At 37.8% G+C, this 13081-nt stretch overlaps 1 pseudogene; it reads right to left on the reverse strand.

The window, feature by feature from the left end:
- Positions 1 to 11733: 11733 nt before the first annotated feature.
- Positions 11734 to 12816, reverse strand: LOC118846932 (annotated as a pseudogene).
- Between the last annotated feature and the right edge of the window lie 265 nt (positions 12817 to 13081).

The raw sequence follows: 13081 nt of genomic DNA on the forward strand, positions 1-13081 counted from the left end.
GAAGAAAAAGATACCATAAACCAGCTTCGGTTATAGCTCTTTAATAATCATTTTCCAGTGAGAAAGGAGTTTTTATAATTACTTTGATGATTCAGGCCTCACCCAGAGAAGGATTAACCTGTTTGATATACAGTTTACTTCTCATATTTCACCACATAATGGTCGCCACTGCATAATCGTCAAACCCTATTTTTTCAGTCCACAAATTTATTCATAACTTTTCATTGTGTAATTGTTGCATGGTATAATTCTGTTAGTCACACTGCTTAAAAGGTAAAGAGAGCAGCAATGCATTTGCCAGTGGCATATGGATATGCATTTGTCTCTTATGAATAGTGAGTGATGAGTCTAGAATTCTCAGCACAGGGGCATTGTCAGTATATTTCTGAAAGTTGACTTGCATGGTTTGTTTAGAGTGCTGCAGTACAGTAATTTAAACATAAATTTAAACAGGTATAGTCACTCAAAGCAATGAAGAGTCTTAGGCGCTGGGGAGGGTATGGACAGGGGAAGCTGCCGTGATTAAGTCATGTGGCATAGTAAGACTTGCATCTTACCAATTTTAATGGATGTTCACCAGGAGTATTTCTTTCATCCTAATCTTGCACCAAAGATAGTTTAGAAATAAATGATCTTTAAGTAATACCAGCAAAATTTTTTTTTAAAGTTTCACATAATTGTCACATCACACTTTTTTGCAAAAAATTTGCATAAATCTGTGATGATTATGTGGTGAAATATGGTAATTTTAGGAAAATTAGACCTAAATTTTGCAGCTAGGGCATCTATATAGGGAAACTTTAACGTGAAAGTAACATCCTCTTAAGTCATGTGTCCTCATCTACTTGAATCTCCAATTTTGTTTTCTTACTTGTGTGGTGAGGCTGTCCTCAACCTGTAGCATGGGGGTATAATTATGTGGATCAAGGGAGGGAGAATAAATATTTCTAGCCTCTTCTCCTCCCAAACTTTTCCAAGGGAAACTTCAATTCCTGCCATAAAGAGGTGCAGGATGGAGCCTCATCATTCTGCTCTCCTCAGAGAAAGGTTTACTAGGCTAGCACTTAGCCTGGTGTCTGGAACATAGTAGGCACTTAATATATGTTTATTGATTGATAGAATTATATCTATCTGATCCCTTATATATTATTAGTCTAGATGATGGGGTTTTCAGGTTTCAGGTAAACTTTTGGGGGTAAATTTTTATTCATTTTGAACTTAAATACAAAATGTGAAAAGAAAAGAAAAAAGAACATTTCCAAGTACACAGCAGAACATAAGCAGAGGATTTAATACCATTTTAAGAAAACCTACATAATAAATACTATACATTGTTTCCAAAGCTACCCAGCTTTTCTTTGCTTTCTTCTTTTGTTGTTATTTTTGTTCTCTGCTGTGTACTTTTCACTTTATTTTTCCCTCCTTCCCATCCTAAAGAAGGCTACAATTAAATGCAGATATATCTAGCTAGCTAGCCAGCTAGCTATGTCCAGACACATAGATATCTATAAACACACACATATATAAACATATACATTCAAACACACACACACATATAAATGTACTATGCATATTTACACTTGACATCTCTTTCTCTGGAGGTGGATAGCATCTTCTTTCATTGATCCAAGTCTTTCCATGTCTAACTAAACTTCTGATGGCTATTTCAAAATGAGGAAAGGAGGACCCCAAGTTTTACACGTGAAGGTTGACCCTCTTCCTACCAAATACAAGTTCCAGAGTGAACTCATATGATAAGTAGCAAAGGAACCCCTTTATCCAAGTTGTTGGAAAAGAGAAATCAAAGAAAATAATCATAGCAGGATCTAAAGCAGATAATATAGAGTCAAAACAGTTTCCCATTTGAGAATGAGGTAACTCAGATCAATCATAGAATTCCAGATCATACCCAAAGGGAAATTCCCTGAAGTCTCTAGTGTAGCAAGTTGATAATAAGGACATAATGGAAACAGCTAGCTCTTCTCATGTTGTGTTCTTTCCAGGTCTTATTTTCCCTCCAGCTATCTGAAGTGGGGGTGGCATGTTTCATCTTTTTCTCAAAGCTGGAAGCCAGAAGAGCCTGAAGCAACTGCAGAGCCAGAAGAGACTGAAGAGCCCATAGGGACTACCAAGACTAAAGAGAGCCCAGAGCTTCAAGAGAGAGCTCACCTCTCTCCTCTCTCCCCAATTCTGCCCTGCCTTTCATGCAGGTGTTGTGGTGCACTGATTTCCACCAATGAGGAGAGAGTCCTATACCAATGGTCTTTGAGATTCAGGTTGCACTTGCAATAAAAGTTTAGTGTTTTTACTAAAATTAAATCAGAAATAAATTGCAGCACTAAATTTTGAAATGACTAAATAAAGTCTAACTTGATAAAGTTTGAGTTTTAAATTCCCAAATCTCCCCAGGCAGAGAAAAAAAATGCACCCAAAGCACTTTGATCAGAAAGAACTATGTTACTAAGGATTCCTGATCCCATGGTCAAAAATGAGTGGGACCACCAATTCTTAGAACAATGGCCTCACATCATCTAGTTGCTTTCCAAGTTTTATTCAATTCCTGTCAACTGTTAGGTATAATCTCTACCTGATACTTCAGGATGTGAGTCCTGGAAAATCTCTCCAGGTCAAATTCTTACTTCTCTTACTTTTTACTAGCATATTTTGCTACCATCTCCTACCAATGTTTAGCAGAACCCATTTAGAAACTCGAGAGAAAACCCACATGAAAACCCTGTAGTGTTTTCATCTCAGTGAAAATGGCCCCATAACAGTCCAAAAAGAATGTACCTTTACTTCAAGTTCACCTGTCTTTTATGTCTGCTCTGTTTATAGCACTTCCCTCCATACTTCTTTCTTTGGTGTTTAAGATTTGTAAAATGCAGAGGAAAGCAAGTTCAGACTGTGAAACCGAAGGATGCTTTAGCAAGCATTACACAGGTGTATTGGCCAAGAGTTAACCAGATAATAACAAGCTATTTCAGTGCTTCTCCGCCCCACCAGGGGAGGAAAGAACTAATCTCAATTCCACATATCTTGGACATTTTGCTGCCTGTCTTCCACATGAGTGACAACAAGAAGGAATGGATGTGAATAAAAGCAGGGCATGGTAGGAAATCTAAAGAGAAATGTAGAATAGATCATAACAATCAGTCATTGTCAGACTGCCTGTGCCTGTACCAGGTAGAATTGGACATTTTCAAGAAGTAACATTTCCTTTAATCAGGGACAATACCTTGGAAGTGAGCCCAAGAGAGTGGGACTGATGATTTAATTCCCACAGCTTTCAAAAGACTATTTCCCCCTTTCTGAGCTGCACAAAGTCAAAGGCAGAAAGTGTAGATGGTAGGCGCATGGCTATGGTGTAAATTATTGGGAACACACCTTCACATCTTGAGGTAATTGAAAATAAAATCCCAAACTGGCTGTAGCCTGCAATGTTTTCATGTTCATGAATTGGTGGGAATTTCTAAATCAAAAATTTATGGCATAGCGAACTTTACCGGACTGACACCACAAGTTCATATGAGGGGAAAACAAAAATAAGAAAAAGAATGACAACAACAATAAAACCATGTATAAATCTCAAGTCAAGAAATTGTCTCCTCACCAAAAACAATAGATCCTATGTCTTGGGATGAATAATCCAATGATATGTTTCCAAGTTAACAAATTGCTATAGCAAACTAGTCCCTAGGCAGCAAAAAAAAAAAAAAAAAAATCCAGTACTTGCCTGTTCTCTGAGATTCAAAGAAAACCAAAGTTCTTTTTCCGAGAAACAGTGGAAGTTGATGCTTAGTGTAGGAGTGTGTGTGTGTGTGTGTGTGTGTGTGTGTGTGTTCACAGATTTGTAGAGTCATGGTAGTTTGGTAGAAAGAACATTGGCTTTGGAGTAAGAGGATCTGGGTTCAAATATTGGCCTAAATATATACTCACTACCTCTTGTGATCCAAATATATACTACTACTACTCTGTGACCAAGTAACTACGGGCTATGATCTATAATTATGGAAAGATCTAGTAAAGATGTTAAAGATACAAGATACTTGGTTGTGTTTATAAATAATATGAAAAAAACTTGTAGAGATTGAAAATTAGAGAGAGGAGGGATACTTATGTGAGAAACTTCTGAGAAAAAAAAAGAACAGGAGAAAGATGAGATCATGTATACAAATTGATCTCCCTGCAAAGGGTTCTCTCATCACCTACGAAAGATGAGGGAGATGTCAACATTTCTTAAGCCATTATGAGCTGCAGAGAAGGGAAGTTGGTTAACTTGTATTTTCTTAGCACAGTAGGAAGTGAGGTTGTCAACTGAAAGAGTAGAAAAAGGAGATATGAAAAGTCTGAAGACAATAGAGGTTTTAAAAAATGGTTATATTGAATAGGATAAAGCAACCTCAGAGTGAGGACTATAAACCCCAAGGTCTATGTAAAATTATCTGTAAGGAAAAGGAGAGAACATATTGACCAGGGCCTACCCAATACAAGAATTGTCCATTTTTGGTGAAGGCTGTTTTATTTGGGCTTCTTTTATTGTTGGAGTGGAGACTGTGGGTTTTATTCTCCCTTCTCACTAGTGTCCAGGTTATGTACTGTGGTAAAGCAGATGAACTATGTAGGTTAAGTAAGGGGCTACCCTTCTTGATTGGAAATGGGGCCAAACTGTGTTAGGGTGTGAGGCTAGGGGTGGCAGTGTTGTTGTATGAAAAGGAAAGCACTGGAAGAGACATTGATAAGGGTAGGAGGGTAAAGGAGTTTAATACTGACTAGAAGTCAGTAGGAGTTAGGCTTATAAGGGTCCCTAAGGCACATGAGACGTTAGGCTGTTTCCTTTCTCCATTTCGATCTTCCTCTAAGGGCCAGCCGGTGTTAGTGGCAGGGAGAAATGTGGGCTGAGCAAGGGTATGGTGATATCTGTGGAAGCTTACTGGGGGAGGCAGTAGCACTGATGTTACATTGCTCTTGGGGGCCCATAGGATGGCCTCCTGGAGAAGCCGGGTCTGCTGTCGAATGAGGAAGATGACAATAAAATAACAAACATTAACTAAACACCTATTATATGCCCAGCTCTGTGCTAGACATACAAGACAAATGTGAAAGAGCTCCAATCCTCAAATAGCTTGCATTCTATTGAGAAGATAAGATGCACATATATAGTTATATAAGAAATAAAAACTAGATAATTTTGAGGAGAAGGCCCTTTTAGCTGGAAGAATCAGGAAAAGCTTCACTTACTTTGGTCATGTGCTGATCTCTGAAGGAAACTAGGTAGGAATTATAAGAGGGAAAGGTAAGGAGGGATTGTATTCTATGTACTCTAGCTGTGGGGGACAGGCTGTTCAAAGATGCATTGATAACAGATGAGTTTCTGAAGTACCATGAGAATGCCAAATTATCTGGCCTAGAGTGTATAAAGTAAAGTGACGTGCACTAAGGTTGGAAGGTGAGGTTGGGGCCTGGTTCTGATGGGCTTTAAATGACCTTCGGTGGACAGCTGTGCTAAAACAAGATGAATAAACGACATTGCTCTGAAACAAAGATTTTCTCTAACTGGATAGATAGCAAGATATTGAAAAAGAAATAGAAAATATTATGATGAAAAGATGGATAATCGTGAAAGGGAGGAGAAACAGACTTCAGTGTCCTGCTTAGCTTTTCAAGTAACTACTCCCAGTTTATTTTGAGGAGGAAAAAGACTAAGGTCCTGAAGTTTCATCTCCCTAAACAGACTGATGAATCCGTGACCTGAGCCCTTCATTACCTGCATCTAACAGATACCGCTGCTGTTAGTACAAGCAATAGCTCCTCCAGGGCTTCTAAAAGTGAAACAAACAAACAAACAACAACCAAAAAAAGAAAAAAAAAACTGTCAAGGGCCTGGGTATGCAGATGAATATCCATAAAAAGGGAGTGGAAAGGGAAGGGAACAAGGATTTATTAATCCTCTGCTATATGCCAGTAACTATACTAAGTGTTTGACAAACATTATCTCATTGTATCTTCTCAATAATCCTAGGAGGCAGGTGTAATTATTATTCTCCTTTTTCACGTTAGGAAACTGAAGCAGAGAGAGATTAAGGATCGTATGGTTTTTTTTTATCCTCCCTATCAATCAAGAGACATTAAGTAAGTCACTATTAAGTTCACTGTGCTAAACAATGGGGATATAAAAAGAGCCAAAATACAGTGGCTGCCCTCAAGAAGCTCACAATCTAATGTGAAAGACAACATGCAAAAAATATATATACAAAGCCAGATATATTCAGGATAAATTGGAAATAATTAAAAAGAAAGCACTGGAATTAAAAGTCTAGAGAAGGCTTCCACAGAAAGTAGGATTTTAGCAAGCCAGGGAGGTCAGTAGTCATAGCAGAGGAGGCAGGGCACTTCAGGCATGGGAATAGCCAGAGGAAATGCCCAGAGCTGAGAGATAGAATATTTTGTTCACACAATAACCAGGAGGCCAGTGTCACTAAATCAAAGAGCAGGTGTTGGGGAATAAGGTGCAAGAAGACTGAAAAGGTAGGTGTAGACTAAGGTATAAAAGGTTTTGAATGCCAAACAGAGCATTTTGTATTTGTTCCTGGAGACAATAGGAAGCCACTGGAGTTTACTGAGTAGGAGGGTGACAAATTACTATTATTGTCCCCACTTTTCAGTTGAGGAAACTGAAGTAGACAAAAACTAAGGACCTTGCCCATAGTGTTTGAGGCTGGGTCTGAATTTAGGACAGCTTTATTCTAAGCCCAGAACTATCTCCAGTGTGTTACCTAGATGCTCTGTCTTTGACCATAGTGCCAATCTCCTCTTCTGCCATACATCCAATGGTCATAGCTAAAGATGGCAGCAGGTAAAATTCTTTGGAATCTTGTCAGAAAACAAATTCCCCACTGATGAAACTATAAATCATTTCAATGTAGAATTAGATGTGCTGCCAAATTTAGAAGTTCTTATAAAAGAGAAAGATTATATTATAGTAGCTAAGATATTCCACAACCTTGGATCCAAGAAAGATGGTGAGGTGGTCAAAGAAAAAGGGAAGGGAAGAGAATAAGCATTTTCAAGGGGCCTATTATGTGCCATGCACTACATGAATCCTTTTTTAAAGAAATGTCATCTCAGAAAAGGCTATCCACCTCTAGAGAAAGAATTACAGAATCTGAATGCAGATTGAAGCAAACTATTTTTGCTCTCTCTCTATTTTTTTCTTTTTTATTTTATTTTATTTTTGGTTTTGTTACATCTTTCTCATGGTACATTTCATTCATTATAATTCTTCTTTACAGCTTGATTATTGGGAAAATAAGTTCAATGTGAAGGTATATGTAGAACCTATATCAGATTACATGCCATCTTGGGTGGGGGGAAGGGGGTAGAAGAGGGAGGGGGAGATAATTTGGAAATAAAAAACTTATGGAATGGAGTGTTGTGAACTAAAAACAATTAACTAAAAAAAGAAATATCATCTCATTTTATCCTTACAATAACCCTGAAAAGTAGGTGCTATTATTATCTCCATTTGACAGTTAAGGAAACTGAAGCACAGACGGATGAAGGGACCTGCCCAGGAATGTACAGCTAGTAAGTGACTGAGGCTGAATTTGAATTCCACCATGCCATCAGTTGCCTCAGGGGGCAAAAATTGTTCCTGTAATATCAGTTGACTGAAGAAAAGAGTTTAGAATCTAAGTAACTCCAAGTATATTTGAAAATATCACAGAGGATGAAATTGAAGACTGGTGGGTCAGATAGCATGATCTAAAGGAAAATCTAAAAACAAAAACAAAAGTGAAAACTCAAGAGCTTGAGGAATTGTACTTGGCTTCTTACTTATGAGTGGGTCAAAGAAAAGACAAAACAAGGCAATATTCCAAGAAAAACTCATTCCAACAAGGTAACTGCAGTGTGCCTACTTCTGTATTTCAGACAACAGCTGACATATAAATCAAAGATGCTTGTTTCAATCTTTCATTTTTTTTCTAGCCTTGCATTAAAATTGTCAGACATCTTTGAGCTAGTACAATGCTGCCTCACCTTAGGCCTCCCACCTGACAAGTGTATGACTCAGGTTCTTCTTAGCCCATTGTGATTAACATAATGTGACAAGACCAAGATATGATTGAGCCCTGTATGTGTTCGGGGAATATAAAATATAAATACTGACAAATAAAAAATTTAAATTTTAAAGGAGAAAAATTAGGCTTTGTTAATATTTAATTTAAAGATTGACACTAATGCTCTCATTCCTTATGTATTAGTCACATGTAACATATGATATGCTGGGTATCCTGAGGGAAGAGTAGGAGTTCCACAAGGTAGAAGTCTTGACTGTGGTACCTACACTTCATCATTTGTTTTTAGCATATTTGTACAATATTGCTTTTTCACAAAATGTTAAAACAATATTTTTATCAATAATGAAGCCTATTTAATTGCATTGCGAATAATAAGTTTAGTAATCTTTTAAATGATTAAATATCAAAGAATTAAAATATTTTTAAATTATTTCATCCTTATATTATTTTGTGATATCCATTAGTTTATAGCATAATATATAGGTATATCAGTATGCTAGTACGTATATAACTCATTAATATATAGATAAATCCAAATGTATTGGAGAGTGTGCTGGTAAAAACAAATGAGACTACTAGGATAGAGATGCAATTATGAAGGAGTAAAAGAACTACTTTTCTGCAGTGAGGGCCCACTTGAGATTAGTTAACATAACTTTTTTTTAAATAAGTTTTTATTGATATCTTATGTTTCTTACGTCACCATAGTATCCCCTATATCCCTCCTCTGTCCACTCCCATAGAGTCGTCTTGTATGACAAATATTTTTTGAGAAGAAAAAGAGAAAAAAAAAAGTCAGCACAACCGATTGATACACATGCCACACTTGTGGCCATTTCACTTCCATGAAAGGCTAAATTGGGTGTGACCTCATATCTCTTCATTTAAGTCCCATTTGATCTTTATAATTTAATTACATTTAGCTTTGTTTTTTTTTTCTGGTTTGCCGTTCTTAAAATTTAAAAATGTCATTATTGTAGTTATTGTTTGTTGTTTTTTGGCTCCACCTACTTGGCTCAGTATCAGTTCATATAGATCTTTCCATGTTTCTATGAATGCATCACACGCATCATTTCTTATAACACAGTAATATTCCATGATATTCATGTACCACAGATTGTTTAGAAATTCCAAATTCATGTTTTTCTACTTTATTTCCAGTTTTTAGCCATCACAAAAAATGCTACTATCTTGAAGTATATCAGGACTAGTTAACATAATTTTGTAATGGACCCAGTCACCCTAGTTGTGTGATTTCCCACTGCTCTGTTCAGTAGCAAATGAGTAGGAAGAGAGGAGACAGATAAAGGGAAAAATCTAGTATCAAGGTTTGTCAAGGTAGAGAATGAGGGAGTGTAGTAGCAATTTGGATCTGAAGATCTTTCCTGCCCATTAATAGGCCACGTGACCTGCTTAAGTCACAGGAAGCCTAAGACATCTATGGTGGGAGGACCTTCCTGACAGGAAAAGGAAGCTATGTCACAGAAAATGCTAAGAATGAGAGAGAAAGAGAGAGAGAGAGAGAGAGAGAGAGAGAGAGAGAGAGAGAGAGAGAGAACGATGTTATGGCTGCTAATGGCTGCCCTTGTGATTGTTAGAACCAAACAGGCTGACTTAGCTGTACTAGGAGTTTGTTTTTGGGAAGACCGCAGCAGGGGGTTAAAGAGGTTTTGGGATGGCTAGGCTCCAGACTGTGATATGGTGTTTTAATTTCCTTGCTGTTATGATAAAGTAGGCTGACTGACTGTGGAAGCTGAACACTTGGTTATGGGATATGGTTTTCTGGCATCTGAATAAATGTTATACTTCTTCTGCCTTCTTTATGGAGAGCCTCTCATACCTTGCAATACAGAACTACTTAGGCATATTCATGATTATCGTTGATGTTGTGTTTATTGCCTTACTGTTACAGGGAGCTAGAGACTTGAGAGCAGAGGATAGAGAAGAATTGAGCTGGTTAATCAAAAAATGGAGACTGGCAAAGGAAGAAAGTGAAGCTGGTTGAGATGGCCTGGGAAAGTCCTAAGGGGTTGAGGGATTGGAGGCATAATGACTTGACAAAGAAAAACTATGACATGTTGAATATTTGATGATCATATTTTTATGTGCCTACAACTTTTTCATATCACCTGTGATATTTTCATGCCTATTCTTTGTAATATTTTTTCCTCCATTATCAATAGAATAGGAAAGCTTAGTCATTACCGCAGGAAACCTGGGCCACCTCAGGTCTAGTACCTTTTTGGACAAATAATTAGCTAAAGTTCATCATTCAGTTGATTTAAAGATTTTGTTATGTCCTTATTTGCATTGGGGAAATGTGTTACTCTGTGGGCTTGTTAGCTTCAATCTATCCCATGGCCTCTCTTCTGCCCCACCCCATATGAAAATTCAGCACTTACATATTTGATGCAACAATTGTGTGAATTATAAAGATTAGGATTAATAATCTGGATTTATGATGATACAGATATAGTAATATCTCTAGTCATGTAGAAGCAACATACAATAACACCTTTTTTTGAGGGGAAGGGGGTCAAAAGTTGATGGCCAGAAGTAAGAAAGAGACATAGCTAGTTCAGGATATCATCAGATTAAGGGAAAGTTAAAGTATAAAATTTCATTAAGTATTAACTAAAATAATGTCAAATGTATCTGGACCACATCTGGTGTTCTTGGCTTGGGTGGAGGGAATAGAAGAGAGGGTAAGAGTTAGGGGACTATTTAAGTAGATGAAGTAAGGATCTAAAAGAGAGATGGCTCCTACCACTCTCCCCACAACCAGTCTAAAATGTGATTGAAAATATTTAACAAAATGAATAAAGACACAATAGAACATAGATAATACAAATAAGTGTCAATACGCAGCAGCAAGGCTCTTTGTGTATGGTTTAGTGCCTCTTATTTTAATTTTAGTTTGACCCTACTGATATAGACAAATGCTCCAACAAAGGTATGGAGAGCCCTGGAGTTAGGTTTCTTAAGCTTTTATTTTATTTTTTTCCCTTTAACATGTGCACTTATATTTGAACTGGTTTTAAGTCAGTGTACAGGTAAAGTTCCTCCCTTCCTCCAAGTGCTGTCACCAATCTCATAAAAGTCTTCATTCACATCTATGTTGGCAGCAGGGAGGGGAATTTATGTTTGACAATTAAAGAAAGGAACGAGTATTAAGGTGGAAGATACAATAAGTGTTTTTTTGAGGATTACATAATTTACATGGAGTACCTCCTCCCTTTCTCCTTTCCCTATTGCATTTATATTAAATGGCTCTTCTGTGTAGAGCAGGACAGCTTTCACAGGGACCATCAACTCTCTATAAAATGCATTATACAATTATTTGGAATGACCATTATAAAAAAAGGGACAATCAGAATCCTCAAGACACACTGTAGATCTTTGAGGATGTTTGCCTCCAACATACTTAAACTGTTCATCACCTTCACCATTCCAGTTTTTAAATCCTGCATCAAGCATAAACAAATAAAAACATAAACAAAAATAACCCAAAACAAAACAAAAACAAAAACCTACCAAAACAAAAAGAAACAAACAAAGCTATGCCAATCTCATTTCTCTTTTTGGGGGGCAATTATCATGTCACGCTCTTTGACAAAAAGCAAAAGAAAATAACAAAACAAAAAGAATGATCTATTTAGAAGCATTTGGAGGGGCCAATGGAGGGCCCAGATTCATTATACTCCTGTTTGCTGATCTACAATCTGTGGGAAGGTAGAGAGATAGGCCTGGATGGAGCCTCCAATTCAGAGGGAGCATTTGCTGTCCAGTGGGGCAATGATCTTAATTTTCAATGTGCTCAAGGCTAGGGCTGTAATGTCCTACATCCTATCATCAATGCCTGGACATGATGATAGCACCAGACAATATGGTATTAGCATGTCAATATCACACTTCGTGGTTGAGTTGAAAGTAATTTCATGGATTCCACAGCATTCATATCTAAGAAAAATGGTGAGAAAAGAGCTTTTGGACACTGGAACCCCTTGTTGCTAATGATGCTAGCCTGCCCATCAGGGAGCTCATAGATCTTTGCCAGAGAGGAACCTAGATGCAGCACTGTCCATCTCCTGATTGAAGTCTAGCACTACATAACACGCTTCTCCTTGATATCACACACAATTTACCTCTGAGTTGTACTAGTGAAAATGTACCCTATCTTGATCAGGATCTTCATGAGGTAGTCTAGCAGATCATGGCCAGCCAGATCTAGATAGAGGATGGCATGGGGAAGGGCATAACCTTCATAAATGAATATAGCATGAGGTGTATCATCACCAGAGTTCATCACAATACCAGTGGTATGACCAGAATCATAGAGAGACAGCACAGCCTGGATGGAATTATACATGGCTGGGGTATTGAAGGTCTCAAACATAATCTGAGTCATCTTTTCTTGTTGTCTTGGGAGTTCCGGGGGGGCTTATGTGAACAGCATAGGGTGCTCTTCAGTCGTCACATGGAGCTCATTGTAGAAAGTATGATGCCAGATATTCTCCATGTTATCCCAGTTGGTGACAATACCATGTGCAGTGGAGCACTTAAAGGTTGGAAAACCTCTCTTGCTCTGAGCCTCATGCCCCACATAGCTGTCTTTCTGGCCCATACCGGCCATCACACTCTGATGTCTGGAGTGCCCCAAAATGGCAGGGAAGACAGCCAGCTTTGCACATGCAAGAGTGCAATTGTCACTAATGAGAGCATCAATATCATCATCCATGGGGAACTTAGAAGCATCGAGTTTAAACTTTTGGGACAGAGAGAAAGTGTTGCCAAAACTGGAGGTGGGGTCCCGGAGGCAACTACACACTGGGTGGAAGAGCTCATAGCTTGGATTTTTAAGCTTTTTCTTTTAATAATTATAGGAAATGTTTAATTTTAATTGGAGGTTCATGAAAATAGAGATTGATTTTTTTCCCATCTAAGTTCATGGACCCCCAGGAACCAGGTGCCATGGACTCTATTTTAAGTAATCTTTTTTATTT

Source organism: Trichosurus vulpecula, chromosome 4 (genome assembly GCF_011100635.1).
Source record: "Trichosurus vulpecula isolate mTriVul1 chromosome 4, mTriVul1.pri, whole genome shotgun sequence".
Classification (NCBI taxonomy): Eukaryota; Metazoa; Chordata; class Mammalia; order Diprotodontia; family Phalangeridae; genus Trichosurus; species Trichosurus vulpecula.